Source organism: Leptidea sinapis, chromosome 29 (assembly GCF_905404315.1).
Source record: "Leptidea sinapis chromosome 29, ilLepSina1.1, whole genome shotgun sequence".
NCBI classification, from domain to species: Eukaryota; Metazoa; Arthropoda; class Insecta; order Lepidoptera; family Pieridae; genus Leptidea; species Leptidea sinapis.
The window spans coordinates 3233114-3253262 of record NC_066293.1 but is presented as its reverse complement, the minus strand read 5'-3'; the positions used below and the strand labels follow the sequence as shown (position 1 = coordinate 3253262).

The 20149-nt window shown below is 37.7% G+C and overlaps 2 protein-coding genes across 6 annotated transcripts in view; one reads left to right on the top strand and one right to left on the bottom strand.

Annotated features, from left to right (window-relative positions):
* The window catches only part of LOC126973283 (uncharacterized), a 40077-nt gene extending 23450 nt beyond the window's left edge, over positions 1-16627 (bottom strand). Inside the window, exons 1-3 of one of the 5 annotated variants that reach the window (XR_007731315.1) lie at positions 13138-16597; positions 12241-13024; positions 11197-11588 (exon numbers count right to left, since the gene is read on the bottom strand). The gene's annotated coding sequence lies outside the window, so the exon portion shown is untranslated. Of the gene's footprint in view, positions 1-11196; positions 11589-12240 lie in introns of those variants that run through there. The other 4 variants (XR_007731316.1, XR_007731318.1, XR_007731317.1 and 1 more) reach the window with 4 other exon arrangements.
* LOC126973288 (vesicle transport protein GOT1B) overlaps positions 15248-20149 on the top strand; it is a 276130-nt gene continuing 271228 nt past the window's right edge. Inside the window, exon 1 of the mRNA XM_050820504.1 lies at positions 15248-15260. The gene's annotated coding sequence lies outside the window, so the exon portion shown is untranslated. The remainder of the gene's footprint in view (positions 15261-20149) is intronic.

Sequence of the window (20149 nt, the reverse complement as noted above, 5' to 3'; positions counted from 1 at the left end):
GCCTGCACAGCGTACATCGGGGTTCCGGCCCAGCCAGTCTACATCCAGCAAAGCTAAGTCTTAGGCTTAATTATTATTATTAATTTCTTTTAATTTTGCATACTTTATTATTATTAATAGTATTTTATTAATGTGCAAGTGCACAACTAAACTATAGTTGTCCACTTTATCATTATATTCCCCCTCTGCCTGACTCGGGCAGCGAGGGTTGTCACCCGCTTAACTTATTAATAACAACCATGGCTTCACCAATGGTTGCCGACGAGGGCCTTCTAAGCGCCCTGCTAGATAAGCTATTTACGGAGAAGATCGCTCCGTTAATTAAGGAATCTATAGATGAGTCAGTGGATGCCGCTATTAAAGCGAAATCCAAAAAATATAAATCATCATCCGACGTTTCGAGTTCCGACGGGGAATCCGAAATGGATATAGGTAATGCGTCCGACGCAAGTTCCGTGGCCTCGGTCAAACCGAGGAAAGTGATCACCCGATCAGCCCGTCCGCCTGTCCTTCAGGCGTACTTTGACGCGCAGGCGACCCCTTAGGTCCCCGCGGTCAGTCCTGACCGCACGGAAGCCCCTCAGGCTTCCAGTGCTTCACCGGCCCAGCCGGAAACCGCTCTACCGCCGAGAGCGGAGAGTGTCGCGTCGGATACTGACGGCTTCATCACCGTCAGTCGCAAGAAGAAGCGCGGTCGAGAATCGCCTTCTTTTGATGGCACACCCGCAAAGAAAGCCGCGGCCACGACTGGCTCCGCTCCCGCGTCCGCGCCCGCGCCCGCTAAAGCCCGCGTACCGCCTCCGACCAAGCGCCCGCCTCCTATTTTTATAGGGGACCGAGGCCGATGGTTAGCCATCAAAAATAGGATCCCGAAGACGCTCTCCTTCCAGGCGAGGGCGTACCAATCTCTAATCAAACTAGAGACCAGAGAGGTAGCGGACCACCGCGCTCTGACATCTCTTCTTAGAGAGCTGAGTGTGGGTTTCCACACGTACGCCCTGCCTGAGGAGAAGCGTCTGAGGGTCGTTATTAGGAACGTCCCCAAAGAGTTAGACGAGGCCGACATTCTGTCGGACCTCAAAGAGCAGGGTTACCCTGCACACGAGGTGCACCGTATGCGCGGAACCAACAATAAACAACCATTTAACATGGTTCTCGTAGTCCTCGACCTCACGCAAGAGGGAAAGGAAATTTTCAACATTAAATCGGTTTGTTCCCTTCAGGGCATCCGTACCGAAGCTCCTCGCAACCGCGGGGGGCCCGGTCAGTGTCACAGATGCCAATTATACGGGCACTCGGCACGCAATTGCGAACTCACCCCGAGGTGTGTTAAGTGCCTCGGGAAACACGGCACGCCAGAGTGCCCTCGACCAGCGCAATGCGCGGAGCCCCCGGCCTGCGTCTTGTGCGGGGAGAAGGGGCACCCCGCGAGCTATCGCGGGTGTCCCAAGGCACCCAAACACAAGCGTCACCCAGGGCGCCGCCAGCCGCAAGGCAGAGCAGAGAAGGTGGAGTTCACTCCAACCTTCAAACCTGCGCCGCCTCCGAAGGTAAACGCCTGGGCGAGGTCTCCTCCGGCTGCCAACGCTGCCACAGAGGCCACTCTCGCGGCCCCCGCGCCCCTCCGGCCTCCGCTAGCGTCCCGCCCGGCGGCGTCGGTCCCGCGACCGAGGCCACCGGCGCCCGCGTCCGCGGCAACAGGTAACAAAGGTGGCAGCACCTTTGCGTTAATGTTCGAACTGTCAGAGATGTTCGACATTGATAAAATAACAGCCCTGGCCAGCAGGCTCGATGCTGTCCGGGAAGACCCGCCGTCGCTCCTGCAAGTTATGGCAGACAACGGCAAAATATTCCGTGCCCTCACCGATATAGGGCTAAAGTATAAAAACAACATTCGCGATGCCTAATTACGTAAGCGGACGGGTTAAACCACATACGCTCCGTATAGCGTATTTTAACGCCCAAGGCCTTAAGCCTCAACTAGACTTGGTGAAGGAGTTCGCTCACGAACATCAATTAGACCTATTCTTAGTGCAAGAGACATTTCTAAAACCACGTATACGCGATCCGCGTATCGCTAATTATAACTTAGTTAGGAATGATCGCACCACCCGTATGGGCGGCACCCTCATTTATTTTAAAAGGTCTCTACACTGTATACCTATAGATCCTCCGGTCCTCACTAACACCGAGGCCTCTGCCATCCGGGTCAGTATGGCGAATCACCAGCCGATCACTGTTATTTCAGCTTATCTTCCGCCGTCGAAACAAATATTAGACACAGATATAGAAGCATTACTCGGCCACGGGGCCGCAGTCATAGTGGGCGGCGATCTTAACGCCAAACACTCCAGCTGGAACAGTAGAGCCACAAATAGAAACGGAATTTTATTAGACTCGCTCACAGACACGCGGAACTTTTCAGTAATAGCACCCGACGAACCAACACGTTATCCGGATAACGTCGCGCACCGACCCGATATTCTAGACGTTGCGTTACTCAAAAACGTAACGCTCAATGTAAATTCAATCGAGGTTTTTCACGAATTAGAGTCAGACCACCGACCCGTCGTCCTAAATCTAGGCCCACCGGTTAACTTTCAACCACCGACGAAAACAGTGATCGACTGGCAACGGCTGGAAAAGGATCTCGAGTGTATCAAGTCCGACGAACTTGACCGTATACCGGACGTCATCGACTCGGTCGACACGGCTCACAGTGCTATCTCTCATGTGACGTCACATTTACAGAATAGGATCAAGGCCTGCTCCAGGCAGGTTCCGACGATGCAACCGCATCGCCTAAACCTGCCTCCAGAGGTCAGGAACTTACTCACACAGAAGCACAGAGCCACTAGACTTTACGACAGGTATCCGTCGGTCGAGAATAGGCGCCACCTCCGCTACCTACAGCGGGTGGTACGGGAACGTATCGCGGAACTCCGCGGCGAACGTTGGGACCGCTTGCTCGGCAACCTTAAGCCATCACATGTGGCTTTCTGGAAGCTGCCTCGCGCGTTCAAACAGGAGCCGCCCACTGTCATGCCTCCTTTGGACAGACCGGGACTGCAGCCGGCGCTCGATGACGATGAGAAGGCTGAATGCCTCGCCGATAGTCTCGAGAGTCAGTGCTCTCCAAATGCAGCAGCCGACCCAACACACGTTGACGAAGTTGATCGTGAAGTTGAACGTCGCTCCGCTCTGAGCCCTTCAGGCGATGTAATAAAACCCACCTCTTACGAAGAGGTGAAGCTAATCATTAAGGAGCTTCACTCCAAGAAGGCCCCGGGGCCCGACACTATAAACAATAGGGTTCTTAAAATCCTACCCTCGACTCTTATTACTTTATTGGTTACCATTTTTAATATTCTATTGTCTAATAGCGCGTTCCCCGAACAATGGAAGGATTCCATTGTTATCGGTATCCCAAAACCCAATAAACCTAAAGCTAATCCGAGTAGCTATAGGCCTATTAGCTTAATTAACTCGATCGGGAAACTTTACGAAAGATTAATTCTCGCGCGTCTTAATCATTACATCGCGGAGCTTAACCTGATACCCGACATACAGTTACTTACGACATAGAAGCTAACATCTAGGAATTAAAGATTTTAAGACCTAAATTGAGATTTAGGTCTTAATTTTAAACCTAGAGCACTTTGAGTGTGAAAGTATGAATTGAGTCGATTTTTTTGCTCTCCGGTGTAGCTCATACAAATGTATATATTTTATATAATTTATATGAGCTATAATTGTTTTGCACATAATTTAAACTTACATATTTAAACTTCCCTATGGAAGTTCACGCCAAATAGATAATTTTTAACCTGACCTATTATTTTTTTAATATCTATAATTTTTTTAAAGTAATTATGATTTACTTTCTATTAACTATTTTTGTAGTTTAAGTTATGATAATTAATGATTCGATAATATAATTATAATGATGTTATCATGTAAGATCTACTTAAATATTTGACATATAATACACTGGCCTTAAAGTATCACACTTTTAAAATTGGGATAACGTTTTAAGTTCACAAGATATACTTTCGAAATAAAAAGGACTCAAAAGAGAATTTAATTTTGTACATAAAAACTTTATAGTCGGTAACCTTCTTTTAAGAATTGGCTGAAAAACAACTTCAAAAACAAAACCATTCCTTTTTCAAAGTGGACGTTTCCGAATTACAATTTTACCATTCACATTTTTCTTTCTGTATTAAATTTTTCTCAAGATCGATGGGTCTTGTTTTAAAAATTTATGCTAAAAAGCACATAACATTTATTTATCATGCCTCTATCAGTATGCGTCGCACTGCAATAATGGTGGGTGTGACGGTACGAACGGTCCAGAAGGTAAAGCGAAGGTACGAAGAGACTGGACACCATCTGAGGAGACCTTGTAATGGCAGACCCAGTACCCGATGTACCCGATGTTCCAGTGCCCGAGAAGATCGTTATATTATTTCCACTGTGTTAAGAAATCGCCACCAAAATGCAGTTGAAGTCCAGCAACAGCTACTTCAGACCCGGAGGGACTACATTAGTTACAGTACAGTGAGAAGAAGACTTGCTGAAGCAAATTTGAAACCCCGAAGACCAGCGAGTGGCCCAAAACTCGAGAGACAGCATCGAGTAGCGAGACTGCGATACACCCGTGAAAACATGCAGTGGGATGAAGAAGAATGGTTTTTTGTTTGCAGATGAGTCTCGATTCTCCCTTTACACTTCTGATGGAAGGCGAAGTGTTTACAGGCGACCTGGTGAGCGATACCTTCAAGCCTGCATCTCAGAAAGAGTCCAATACGGTGGAGGCAGTATACATGTATGGGCTGGCATATCTTCAGAAGGTCGCACAGAGCTAGTAGCCATAGAAAATGGCACCCTCACTGGGCAAAGGTATGCTCAAGAGATTCTCAATGAGTATGCAGGGCCGTATTTAGCAAATATGGGTGATGGATCGATGCATCAGCATCATAATGATAATGCCCGGCCACACACGGCTCATATCGTACAAGAGTATATTCAGGAGGTCTGTATCAGCTTGATGGCTTGGCCATCAAGAAGTCCTGATCTCAACCCGATTGAACACGCCTGGGATGAGCTTGGGAGGCTAGTCAGAAATCGCAGACCACCACCTACTACGGCTGGGCACTAAAGCAGGCCCTGGTAGAAGAATGGGAGAATATTCCCCAACATCGGCTCCGAAACCTAGTGTTCAGTATGCCAAACCGGCTCGAAGCTGTAATCAGAGCTCGAGGAGGCAATACCAGTTCTTAAAAATTAAATAACATGTAATACATTTTAGTTGAATTTTTTTACACTAATCTAAAAACGTCTATTTTCATTGTTTTATCTTTTTTAAGTTAAAAATGTTACTTATGTATAATTTTAGTTTCTAAGAATTAAAGCCTATAAAATTTGCAACAAAACGTTTTTAATCTTAAATCTCTACCTTCTATAGTTAAGAAAAAAAATTAATTTGAAAAGTGTGATACTTTTGCAGGCCAGTGTATTTCGCCGAATAGTCGTAAAAAATGTAAATAAAAAATATATTATATATATTCTTTAAGAATTTTCATTACTGCGTTTATTTACCATTACATAATTATGATGTCGGTCTTTTTTAATTAATACGCTTTTATTAGCTTCTGAATGAAAGAACATTGTTTCTGTAGCGACTGATAGTGCACCGTCTATGGTTGGTCGTGATCGTGGTTTTATAGCTCACTTAAAGCGAAACCTACCTGATGTACTGGTCATACACTGCGTGATTCACAGGCATCATTTAGTAGCAAAAAAACTGACTCCAAGATTGCATAAGTCTTTCCAATATGTAATAAATGCTATCAACAAGATTCGAAGCAATTCTTTGAACTCTCGGTTATTTGCTCACCTATATGTGAGGAAAACGACGAAGTCTGTACTCGATTACTTCTGCACACTTAAGATCGCTGGCTATCAAGAGGCTCTTGCTCAGAAAGATTTTCAGCCATTTTTGAATTAGTGTTGGAGTTTTTATAAGAAAAAGATCCGAATTTGAAAGAAAATCTGAACAACTGTAAAACAGATATTTATTACTTGACTGATATCTTTGGATAGTTCAATAAAGTTAATTTGCAGCTGCAGAATGACGATCTTAACTTGATTAAAACAAAATCAATAATATCAGCCTTCGTGGGTAAACTTATACTTTATAAACAAAATTTAGACAGAAAAGAATATTCGCAGTTTCCGCATTTGTCAAAATCACCAGAAATGCTTCAAGATGACATTTTTTTATATGTCACTCACTTGGACGCATTACACAAGGGTTTTACGGAGAGGTTTGAGGATCTTTTAAATTTACAAATTCCTCAATGGATAATAAATCCGTACAATACCACAGCCATAGAAGAAGCCAATGAGATAATGCAAGAAGAGTTGATTACCATCAGCACAGACGAAGAGCTTAAGTAGAAGTTCAACCAAGGCTATCAGAAGTTCTGGTTGCAACGCAACATTGAAACACAGTATACTACATTGTGGAACATTGCTGAAAAATACCTTATCGCTTTTCCATCATCATACCTAGTTCAAAAAAGCTTCAGTGTAGTAACAAACATTCTGACGAAACAAAGAAACCGTTTGAAAATCAACGAACGTGGAGATTTAAGGCTGCAACTCACCAGTATTGAACCGGATGTAGCTAGATTGGTAGATAGTCACCGGGTTCTTCCATCACACTGAATGTTTTCTGTTTGCGAATTAATACTTTATACTAACTTAAGATTCTTTAAGTACTTAATTTGTAATAATCATTATAAATTAAACTCGATATTTACTGAATTGTATGTCTTTCTATTTTTTTAATATTGATGTGAAAATGAAGTCAACTTTACTCACTTAACACATTCAGTGCCATTGACACGCCTAGCGTGTCCACACTAATTCTTATCTGCATGCCGCCAGCACGCCGGGCGTGCTCACCGTTTTTCATCTATATCTCAAAGATTAGACAATATTATTGTCCGAAAGACTCTGAGCATAAACTTTCTGCCGTAAGCTAAAGTATTCTGAAGTGGTTCCAGGATCTGATATTTTTTTAAGGTTCATCAAAAATAATCTATTATGTAATGCCGCGAACATACCAGGCGTGTTCATCTCCAGCAGTTCTCAATCTTTTATATTATTAGGTCAATTTACTACATTTATAATGCCAATAATAAAATATAGAATATTTTTTATAAGTTATCATTTATTTTATTCCTTGGCACTTAGGTTGAACAAAAAAGATAAAATAAATTGCATAAAATATTTACCTATAATGTACCCCTTTAGGTACCTAATTATAAACGCTTATCAGCTGTTGTGTAACTCGGATCTGTTTCCTTCTCTCTCTTTCACCAATATCTTTTCATTCATCGGAAGAAGACAAAACCCTGCCCAGGATCTATTCCAATGTTATAAAGCTGAAGAGTTTGTTTGTTTGGTTGAACGCGCTAATCTCAGGAATAACTGGGCCCATTTGAAAAAATCTTTCGGTGTTTGATAGCACATTTATTGAGGAAGGCTATAGGCTACTTTTTATCCCTAAAAAGTAAATGGTTCCCGTAAGACGTGGGTAAAACCGCGGGGCACTGCTAATATTAGATACGTTTGGCGATCGTTTATAAATAAAGTCCCTAGTAGGAATACCATTTACTTCAGTTGCTTGCCAATTATTTTTTTGGTAATAAAACAAACCCGAGTGTCATAAAAAGATTAGGTGAGCCGCACATTGGGACGTTACCATGCCTGCCGTAAGGTCTGTAACAGAGAGCGCAACAGGCGGCGTCCTATTCCCACGTTTTATTGCACCACGGGCAGCAAGTCTTTAACATTAGTATAGCTCCTTACATCAGTGTTCGAAGTGTTCGACATCGGATGTTTCCTACGATCTCTTCCTTTCACTGGATTTACGTTTATACTTACGAAGACCCCGGCTTGTGTTATTGGACCCTGTGATTGCTTTTGCAAAGACCCCGGCTAGTGTTATTGGACCTTGTGATTTCTCTTGCATAGACCCCCGCTTGTGTTATTGGACCTTGTGATTACTCTTGCAAAGACCCCGACTAGTGTTACTTTTGTGATTGTTTTTACGACGAGCTCAGCTTGTCCTTGTGAAGAATTTGGTATCCTTACCGGCTTCGCTAATTACTTCGCTTAAAACGGTGGTAAGTTAAATTATACTCTTATTATAAATGTGAAAGATACCTACATAGTTCGTTTCATTAACGTGAAAAATAATAATCTTAACAAATACAGTGTAATCTCCAAATAACGACACTGAAGGGACTGTGCATTTTATGGCGTTATAGAGAGGTGTCGTTAAATGGAGAGAAGAAAAATCAGAATTCTAAAAATATTTCAGACTAGTTTTAGTAGTTATGTACACAAAAACAATCTTATTTAATCTTATTGGGTATAGTCTGTTATTTTTGTATGACGTCTTTTGCTTTTACTTCGCCATGTTTACAGTTTGAAAGTTTGTGAGCAACTGAGGTCTGACAAAAATGATACCGTATAGATAATGCATGACATGTATACGACATCAACGCATTGGGTAATAACCTGTAATGTTGGTGTAAGTGTTTATAAATAAATAAATGACGCCTATTTATTAGTCATGGTCAAAAACAGTAGATACACGTGCAAGCAATCCCAATTTGAAAACAAAAGAATGAATTTCTTAGAAAGTTCGGTTTGCATGGTGCCGACTGTCGAGATTATAGTGGGCTAGGATAATAAAACGACAAAAAAACGTACACAGCTGCGCAGTTTTTATAAATTTTAGCAACTTACAAGGTATTTTACGTCGTTATTGAGAGTGAGTGTGACGCTATGTAGAGTGTATCATTGTATGGTAGACAAACTAAACCAACCAAAGTCAATTGATTTCGATGCTTTAGAGAGTTTGTCGTTAAATCGAGTGACGTTACATGGAATTTACACTTGTTGTACGAGTTTACACTGTATAATAAATTCAATAGATACATAATTTGTTTGTTTCATACACTTTAATCGGTCCAAACATTGCGAGTTTTGGCGGGATACTTTAAACGTATTGTATTTGTACACACAATTTGTACACTGCAACTTTAATCATTTTCTGTCATATTAATAATATTTTGATGACTTTTGATATTTGAAAAAATGATTTTACATTTTAGGTAATGGATCCAATCGACAATTCTATGCCATCTTGCTCATGGGAAGACCCAAATTGGGTTTACCATGGGATAGAAGAAACTTTAGGAGCTATGGTAACTCTGGAATCAACTCCTCCAAGAGATGAACCAACTTCGTGTTTGACTGACGCTGAGCTCTATGGCATACTCTGTGGCAATATTATTGACGAAATGGAAACAGATGAATCCGAACCGGAACCGGAACCCGAACTGGAAGTGCAGAACATTGAAGAAGTACCTGCTATTAATGTACCCGATCGTGAATGGTGCCCAGGTAATCCTTGTGATTATCCAGTTATACCATTCACGCAGACTCCAGGCCTCAAAGAAGATATCGTCGATACACCCATTGGCTACTTTGATGCTATATGCAATATGGAGTTACTTCAATTGCTAACAGATTGCACTAACAATTACGGTGAACGCGAGAAGTCGTCAGCTAGTGCGGACAAAAGTAGAAGTAAATCGTGGAAGGCAATAAGTTGTGAAGAGTTGAAACTGTTTTTTGGCCTACTTCTTCATATGGGTTTTATAAAACTAAATAGATTATGTGATTATTGGAAACAAGAAATTTTTTTTAATCAGCCAATATTTTCATTGACGATGGCAAGAAATAGGTTTTTACTTATTTTAAGAATGTTATGCGTTAGTATAGGAGAAACAGCAACAAGTTATAGCAAAATCAAAAATATAATAGATTTTTTTAACAAAAGAATGTCAGAATTATATTACCCAACAAAAAATATTGTTATTGATGAGTCAATGATGCTTTGGAGAGGTAGATTACGCTTTAGGCAATATATGAAAGGAAAAAAAAATAAGTATGGTCTGAAGTTCTATGCACTAGCTGACCAGTCTGGGGTAATATTGAAACTGCACCTGTACGGCGGTGCGTCTGATGTTATTGTGGGAGGATTAAACCACGTTAACAAAGTGGTAATGCATTTGATAAAAGAATATTTAAATGTAGGGCACCATTTATTTATGGATAATTTTTATACAAGCGTTAATTTGATAGAAGATTTATACTATAAGAATACTTATTGTACAGGAAAACTACGAAAATTTCGAAAAAATAATCCTCAATTAGTTGTAAAAACAAAATTAAAAAAAGGTGAATTGTGTATACAACATAAAAATAATGTGTGTATAATTAAATGGTTGGATAAGAGGGAAGTCATGGCGATCTCTAGCAAATACAAAGGCAACTTTAACATTATTACTAATCGAAGGGGGCAAAGTAAAGCAAAACCAGAAATGATAACAAAATATAATAAAAATATGAATGCAATAGATAAGCATGACCAAATGCTATCATATTATACGTGCGAGCATAAATCTTTGCGGTGGTATAAAAAAGTTATCATTCACATCATGCAGATCGTCATGATCAACTCTTATTTCCTGTACAATGAGTATTCAACTCGAAAATTAAGCTTATATGATTTCCGATTAAGCGTCATAAAATCCATCGTGGAACCCTACATAGAACGGGAACAACAAATCCCATTACATAGACAGGTACATTGCTTGATGAAATTGGAAAAAAATTATCACGGAAAAACCAAACGAAAAAGATGCGTACATTGCTGGAGAACAAAAAAAGGAAGAGTAATGTCGCTATTTGGTTGCGACACCTGTCCGCAACAGCCAGGCTTGTGCATGGAATGTTTCAGACCGTATCACAAATATTAAGTGGTACTAAACTTATTCATAGATACCTACTGATTAAGTAAGAGTTGTACTCCACTTATCAAAAAAAAAATTTTTCCAATGTGCATTTGATCAAAGAAAAGGACAATTTCTATTGATAATTATTGTATAATATTGTTGGTCTAATTACGTTGATTTTTTAACATTTATCTTTAACATAAGTAGTAACTATAATATTGTACACACAATAAGTGCTTTAATAAAGACGTTGATTTCTCAAATCACTATTATTATTTCAATTGAAATCACAACCCTTAGGAACTCCATTTCTTTCCTCAAGAGAATCATAGAAACCTTTTAAACAATCAAGGCAACTAATTTCTCACTTTTCTTTAAAAATATCAATGATAGCTTTCATTTTATCGTAACGAACGCGACCGTGATAATTTGCTAGCTCGCATGCTACAACACTTCCGAAATATTCATTGCATCGAATTTCAATATTAGTATTGTTGTTACAAGTCAACCCTGGTTCAGTCATGGTACCAATTTCTTTATATTTAGTAATTGTTGGTCTTCCGTCAGTCATGGTGTTTACATCCTTTTTGTCATATTCATCCATTTGTTGCGAATATGTCCATTTTTGGGAGTAAGGTACATCTTGTAGTTCTGTAAATATATCTTGCGATGAGTTCGGTGAGCTTGATGCGTTCGCGATGTATTCTGAAAGCAAATAATGATCAACAATTATTTAAAGTCGTATAAAGTGGCTATAACTTTTAATAAATGTCATTTTTATTAAAAAAAAAACAATTAGGCGAAAAAACCAAAAATATACTAACGTAACGTAACGACATTAACTATTCTATGCGGACGAAGTCGCAGGCAAAAGCTAGTATTTAATAAACAATAAGTTCAAAACATTTACTGTCTCCAAATTAAAATCTAAACTTCTTAGAATTGTAGACAGATTCCTGTAACGTTTTAAACATCTGGAGTTGAAATGTTATCAGCCTATTTGTAAAACAATAGATGCGTCAGCAGTCAGCACGGCTTGTTTATTGTGTTATTAGCGATAATATATAACAGTGCAAATAATGTTTTCAAACACAATCGTCGGTTTTTTAAGAATCTTTTTGTTCCTTAATTCTTTTGTGTAAAATTGATGCGGTTAATTACTTGCGGTGCTGCTTCAAAAACCTTATGAAATACGTTAATATTGACAATATAATGTGCTATCTATAGGTACCTGCATATCATAAAGTAGGTACCAGGTACCGACCGAATGATTTACAATTTAACACTAATCCACTACGTCACAATAAGTGCACTAAAAGTTTTAAGACAAGATAAGAGAAATATGTTATCGGCTCACCTCCTACTTTTGGGCGTTTTTGTGAGGGTGGGCTATCTGCTTGCGTCGCATCATCATCATATTCCACTGTTTCTTGCACATATTTTGTTTTCCCTAAAAAATCATAAATAAGTAACCAAAGGTTGAAATTCACTGATCAAATTACGATAAATACTTACCTTGGAATCTACTAACTGCCATAATTTAACTTTCAAAAGCACAAACACTGCTAAAAACAAAATATCTCTTCAGTAACTCGAGAAAGACTGATCAATAAACACGGTTGAAGCCGAAATAACGCTTTCTTTGATTTTACCTCTTAACAGTGCCGGTGAACACGCCTAGCGTGCTACGTAATTCCATCCTGCAGTGCCGCGAGCACACCTAGCATGTTTGCGTTTTTTATAGGGCGGCATCGCTGGGAAGTATTAGAAAATCGTGGTGGCATTGAATGTGTTAACCAACTGCAAAGTTTTTCAATTGGTACCTCAGTACCTACGTATTATATTTTATATCACCTCAGGAATAGGAAAAAACTAAAGATCGGCCCCCTTATTCATAATAGTCTGCTAACTTAAACCATTGCTAATTCTCACTCTGTCTTCTTCTATTGACCTCTAAGTCAGAATGAAAAATAACACTCCGAAACCCGTATTCCCGTTTTTGGAAAATGTTTTAAACCCGGCGCTAATGACACGCACAAAACATCACCACTAAGTATTTTCGAACGGTTTTTTCCTGATGTACTGATTGTTTTCATTGTGGAACAAACACATTGATACGCCCATCAGAAAAGTAGCAAGAACTGCAAACCAGTAACTCAAAATGAACAACCATATTCAGTTTTATACACTTTTATATTCTATATAGACGTAGCGCTAAATTGTGAGTTCGAAAAAAGGAACAAAAACCACTCACTTTGTATAGATTCATGCGGCCATGAAAAAGTTTAGTTGGAAGAACGAATCCTGTCTGTATTCTTTTCTTCCAACTATCAACGTTACGAGTATAAAAGTTAGTGATTATTTTTGCTTGTTTATTTATCGATAGACAAAAACGCATCGTTATTGGTGGGGGGCGCGACACTTACGATCTAATTGACGCCATTTTAGTTGTCTTTGAGACTGCATTCGGTGAGCGTTGCGTAGTGAAGATTATTAACATTTTAATTATTATTTCAATACTAAAGTTTGAATATGAGCAGTGAAAGTAGCTGTAACAATTCACTTGATAATAAGTCAGAAGCTGAGACTCCGAAAAAGAAGAGAAGAGATGTTAAAAATATCCATTTATACAAAAAAGAAAAGCAGAAGACACAGCGTTTACTTGGCAAATCTTATGTGAGTACAAGTACTGGTGCGGTTAGTGTCAGCAAAATCTAATAGTAACTGTGTCTGTAATAAAAAATGCACTCAGCAGTTTAGCATTGAAGAAAAACAGCAATTGTTTAAATTCGTTTACAATGGACGTCCGAAAAATGAGCAAGACATATATATGATGAGTCTCATTGAATACGCAAGGGTTAATCGCCATTGTTCAAAACACGAAAATCCGAAAAAGCGTGACAGTTCGTTCACGTATTTTGCTACTAAAGGAAATGAAAAAAATCAGGTATGCCTTCAAGCTTTCTCCATTTTATATGGTATAAAAAATAAGGCTCTTTTTCGCCTTACCTCCCTTAAAACGGAGGGAAAATTACCTGAACATCAACGACGGCAGCATCGTAATCGAGGTAATGTCTTAACAAACGAAACAATTGCGGCTATTGATGAACATATCCGGTCATTTCCCTTAAAACAATCACATTACAGCAGCAAAAATATACAATATTTAGAAGCGAACCTAAACGTCAAAATAATGCATGAACTTTTTTTGACAAAATACCGCCAATTTCAATGCGTAAAATAAGACTATTACAGAAAATATTTTAATGATAATCATGGCTATAAATTTGGTCGCCCACAAGTAGACGTTTGCTCAACTTGCGAAGAACTCGATGCAAAAATAAAAAGTCCATCACCCAATGCAAATGTAAAGAGTATGGCGGTTGCAACAAAAATGATACATCTTAAACGTGCTAAAAAGTTTTATAATAAACAGAAAGAAATTTTGGCACTGTGTCAAGAAAGAGAAGATGTAGGAGCCATTGTATCTGATTATATGCAAAATCTGCCGATTCCTAAGATACCAGTTCAAGAGATGTTTTATTTGAGAAAACTATGGCTGTATGTGTTTTGTGTTCACGACTTAAAGACGAATTCTGCTGATTTCTACACTTACCCTCATAGCTTAAGCATAGCTAAACGGGGCATAGATGAAGTACGCAGTTTATTGTGGAAGACTGTACAGAATATGGATCCCTCTGTCAAAGAACTACACGTTTTTAGCGATGCTTGTGGAGGACAAAATAGAAATAACACTCTTATAAGATTCTTACTAACTCTTGTTGGAATAAATCGTTTTGAGAAAATATATCAATACTTTCCTGTCCGTGGCCATTCGTTTCTACAATGTGACAGACATTTTGGGACTGCTAAGACTCATTAGGAGAAAGGACCGAATTAATATTCCTCTTTTATTTTATTATATTAGATAAAAAAAAAAAGCAAAGTAGGAGCAACTAATATGTATAGAACTTGTAAAAAAAGTGTAGCAAAAGTTGAGGCTGTCCTGGATATTGGTAAGTAATTTCCCACTTAATTATATTTTGCATCGAAATAATGGATACTTGGAAATAATTTCCGCAAAACCCCCATTTCCCCCCCCTCTATATAGAAAAAGGAGTATTTTTTTAGAAATCTCCACAACCAAGTGACCTACAAACCTCTTCCAGTTTTAAATTTTCTCAAAAAAAAATTTTGTTTGATTAAGGGCTTTGTCCAGCAGTGGACGTCTTCCGGCTGAAATGAAGATCATTAAGGGTAGTTAGGTAGGTAGTAAGTCTTATCATATTTCTCGCATCTAATTTTAGTTCCTGATTTCAATATTTTGTTATAATGTGCAGGATTGTTTGAATTTAAAGACTGTTTTAATGACTAATTTATATAAATATTAAGAGGATAATCATATTATGATTAGCCTAAAAAACCAATTTCATATTATGTAATTGGTTTTTTTATTTCCCTGTAATAAGATATAAAAATACCAAATTTCAAATTCATCCTCACTACTTTGAGTACCTAAAACTCACGTTCCTGCAGGTTAATTTGTAGCTTGATCTTAACAAAAGGATTAATTCCAGTATTTTTCATAGCTACTTGAGCTATGTTAATTTCTTTCATAAAGGGTTTGATAGGAAATTATCAAAAAGAAATTGTCAAGTGTAAAAAGTCTATACTGTGTGGTACAACAAGACCTATAAAGGAGCCCATAACTCTAGCTAACTTATGAAACAGCATGTACAATTTATTCTTTCATCTTGAATTGAATAAATTCAAATGAAGATTTTTCTTGAATTCAGTTATTTAAAAGTAGTATGCAGTTATAGTGTGGTTAATATAGTTGAAAGCCCTCACAACTGTGGTTTTTTAATCTTAGGCTAGAAATGATTTTGAATAACAACCACCTAAATCAACAGTGCTGATGTATATGTATGAAAAACTTTAAAATCCCAGCATGAGGATATTAGACAGACATATTCCTAAAATCAAATGAAAATTATATAGTAACTGTAGGGCTCATACTTCCATGGGAAATAAACACAGCAATAGGACCAGACCAATTGAAACAAATGATGACTTGACAAGAAATGACAATTGTTACTGCTTGGCAATGTCCAGAGGTACTTACTCTACAACAAAATGGACATTGGCACCCAGCCAATAACACTGTGAAAGAAGGAATTCATGCGAATTCTAAACAAAATCTATAGAAACATTGCTAAAGAACAGCTAGATTGACAAGTCAGAGCTATGTCAAATAGTCGAAATGTACAAAGGAGGTTAAATGATGTGATATGAAGTGGTTCTTGCACTTTGCCAAAAGTCAATAACTATTTATTTAGTTGGTAAGTATCACAAATCATGTCAGCAATGATGATAAATTGTTCAGGCGGACTGATGCCTGCTCATAGTAAAACATATTGTTTACTTTACTTGGGATTCAAAGCAAATTTCTTTATTGCAAATATGAATATCAAGGCAATTCTTTTGCAAGATAAAATATTCAAGAACGCAAGCAAAAAGATTCAGCGTTAGATCAGCTTATCCTCCGTGGACTCCGTTCTGCGTTGGATGTAGAAAGACCTAATCTAATTGTTCACAATAATCGAATTTCGAAACACTGCCTGCATTAAAATTTTATTTCATAATGAAATGCAAACGATTTAAATTTTTAAACTAGCAATATAAGATATTTATCACAGTTTAAAGTTAAGTGTTAACATGACGTAAAAGTGAATATTCAGTGATAGAACTATAGAAGCCAAAGAAACAAGCAAAGAGAATTTATAAACTAGGTTCTCTGGCTACGTTCAAGAGACGGGAGTGCCATAGACACAGAACACTATTACTCTAACGAGCCATGGCCATAGAAAATTAAGAGAAATGTCGCTTCTCGTTTATATGAAATGCGTACTGTCTTGATACCAACATAATCACCTAATGAGTAATGACGTAATAGCAGAGCTGACAATATAGTCAAAAAAATATGCAAGGGTTGGAATTAATCCATAATTTTTATCGATATTTAACTATTTAAACAAAATAATATGTGTATTCTTATATCGACAGTAACAATAAATGTGTTCTAATATTAAGGTTTAGGGTTCCTTTTGTTAATTTTAAGGTTGGTTCTAAGCCAAGTTTAACAAGTTTAGGGATACCAGGGATACGTTTATAGTTATCTAAAAGAAAAGAACAATTAACATCACTAATATTTGTTCAATAGTTTTATTTTGCATGGTGTAGTAGTTTCGGTTTTGACAGTCATTGGATTTCATTTTTCAGGTGTTGCAATTAATATTGTTTGAGTCACAGGCGTAGGTCCTAAATCTGAAATATGAACAAAAACACATTAACAAAAATAAGTCAACCCTTATGTATAGGTTTAAAATATTTTTTTGCACATTTACACTATTTTAAGTGTAATAAACTTATTAAACTTAAAATAGTGTAAACAAAATTTAAATACCATAATAAATAATGAAAATATTGTCGCGTAGCAACGCTTCGACGTATATGACGAGAGTTGTCAAACTTCATATCGTGCAGCAACGTATATGACGAGAGTTGTCAAACTTCAAGACATTGATAATTTCAACAGCTCCGTCAGCAATACTCGTAGGGTATGTTCCGATATGCACAGCGACTACTGAACAGCGTGACGTCAATTTAGTATACTGTGAAGCCGTTCCTTTATAGCCAGTTATATTGGTAACTATTTAAAACGGAACGCAATCCCGAAGTAGTGGACAGGTGAAATAGGAAGAAGAAGATGGAAGAGACTTAGCCGACCAGAGGAACAGCGGCAGACCAGTGAAGGGCGTATTCAGAAAAGTGAATGCAAATAAACACTCGTTCCTATTAGCGGAGTATTATTTTCAATCCCTAACCCACTCACGCGTCAATATGTTATATTTTAATACAGCAGTTAAATAAAAAAATGATTGAAATCGATATTGAGTTATTCGTAAATTTATCATCCACATATGAATAGCAAATTTAAGAATTTTTGTGAAGTAACACAAACTGCCCTATCATTATTGAAAAATGGTGCACTGATTACAACTTATCCAATCCTAGTAAAACGGAACTAATAATGTTCACAAAAAACGAGCACTTGGCAACTATACCCTTACACTAACTACTAAGGTAAAATGAATGGTTAAATGGTCAGAACACCTAGATAACAAAATTAACAAAGCTAGCATTGTCTTCTGGCAATGCCGAAGAATCAAAAAGAAATGGGAACTAAATCCTAAACTAACCCTATGGCTTTACACCTCAGTCATTAGACCTATAATCTACTTAATAATTGTAGAAAATAAGATGAAATTATAATAAAGAGTTATAGCGCCCAGCCTGATTACCCTACCCCGCAACTCCCGTGTGTGACGCGTGCCTCCAAGGTTATAAGAATAATACCCGTACCCCCACGCTATATGCTGACGACGGGGACCGTTTTCAGTTACGTAATACGGCCCGCTAGAGATACACGCGCACGCAACTGAGCCGCGAGAACTTTGTTTTACTCTAATACAGTGTTTGAGTCATACACTTTATAGAGATATAGATTTTCAAATTATCAAACCCTATAGAGTATAATAAAAATAGCGAGGTTTTGCCTGGCTTTGAATCCCTTAGGAATTCTACTTAGTAGTTTCGCAGAAGAGATGACATAATTTCAAGTTATATGCTAAGAATAAACGGACTTGATTTCATTCTAAAATGTCACGCAAAAGTTTAGTCATGAAATCGAAATGGAATTTGGTGTGGATAAATGTGCGACCTTAACAAGACCATGTGCTCAGGCAGGCAGGGTTTTAAACAACGATCATATTCAACTCTCATAGTAATAATTATTTCTCAAATAGCTTAGTGAGACTGAAACCTACAAATATCTTGGTATGTCTCTGCTTTTTAGACGGGATCTTAAAACTAAGGACCTCCTAATTTATATGTGAGGAACCCTAACCTGTAGGCAAAGGTATCAAGTTTGGATCAAGTAGTTGTATGATGAGAGGTTTTTGAATCTCTTGACGTTTTTGGTTAATCTATATTAGTTTGAAGGGGTTTTTAGGGGTAGGTCAAAGCTTTTCTTGTGAGTCGGTTATATTATTTGTGGGTTACTTCTAATCTTTCTGTAATTAAAAAACAGATATAAGATACCTATACAAAATAATATTTGGTATGTACAAGTGTTAATAATAAAGATTTATATTCATGATAGTTGAACCAGTACTTTACAAAGTCTGTTTATTTATTGCAGGTAATCTCCGCAACGACCAATCTTGATGAGGTTTTCTGGCAAAATAATAACTAAACTGTAATAAAGAAAAAATACAAAAAATCAAACTTGACAATTGAAAATAAACACCACCTGCGTTTATTTTCAACAGTGTAAAAAGGGCTATATTTATTATACGTTTTATAAATATTTAGGATATCTTTTGAATATGGCCAGCACGGCTTCTGTGCAACAAACTTTTCCTTTCTAAAAAAATGCTTTGAACTAAGCTGAGAATGCTTTGAAGGCTGCCAATTTTGCCTATTTAGAACAGTCATCCAGACATATTTCAATTTTTCAACCGTCGGGAACCTACAAATAAAATGACTTAATATAATCGATAGAATAAAATTATTTTTCTGTTTCTTTATATAATATATCTTAAGAAGGACATGGCAACTTTTTAATCCCAGTTTTATGAACATACATATTGGTAGGTATGTTGTCTAATCTGATCTTTTTTATTTGTTGTTGTCATATTTACTATTTGCTTCTATGATCGTCTTATCCATAGCAAAATTGTAACTGCACAACACTATGAAACCAATATTTGGCATATTTTTCTAAAAAAATAGCTATAATATGAGTTTTTTATTCAAATACGGAAACCATAATCATAAAAATTTCGCAAAGTAAATTCAAAATACAATGTTTTACAACATTTTAAATCGAAAATGAACAAATTAAACACACTCATGTCAACGAAGTATGATAAAAATTCGAAAACTTGCAACTCTGCTATATGAGAAACAACCATAGTATAGTAATAGACGCACTAAACCATGCAATGAGATTGAAATAGCGATGGACGGGCCACGTCGGAAGAATGAGTGAGAGGGGCCCCGGGGAAATAAAAAAAGAGGAAGACCTAAAAGCAGATGGGCTGACGACATTGAAGGCACAACTGGTAAACTGTGGAAAGAAAATACCACAGATAGAGACGAATTGGTAGTTTTGGAGGATCAATTCAAAATAATTAATAAAT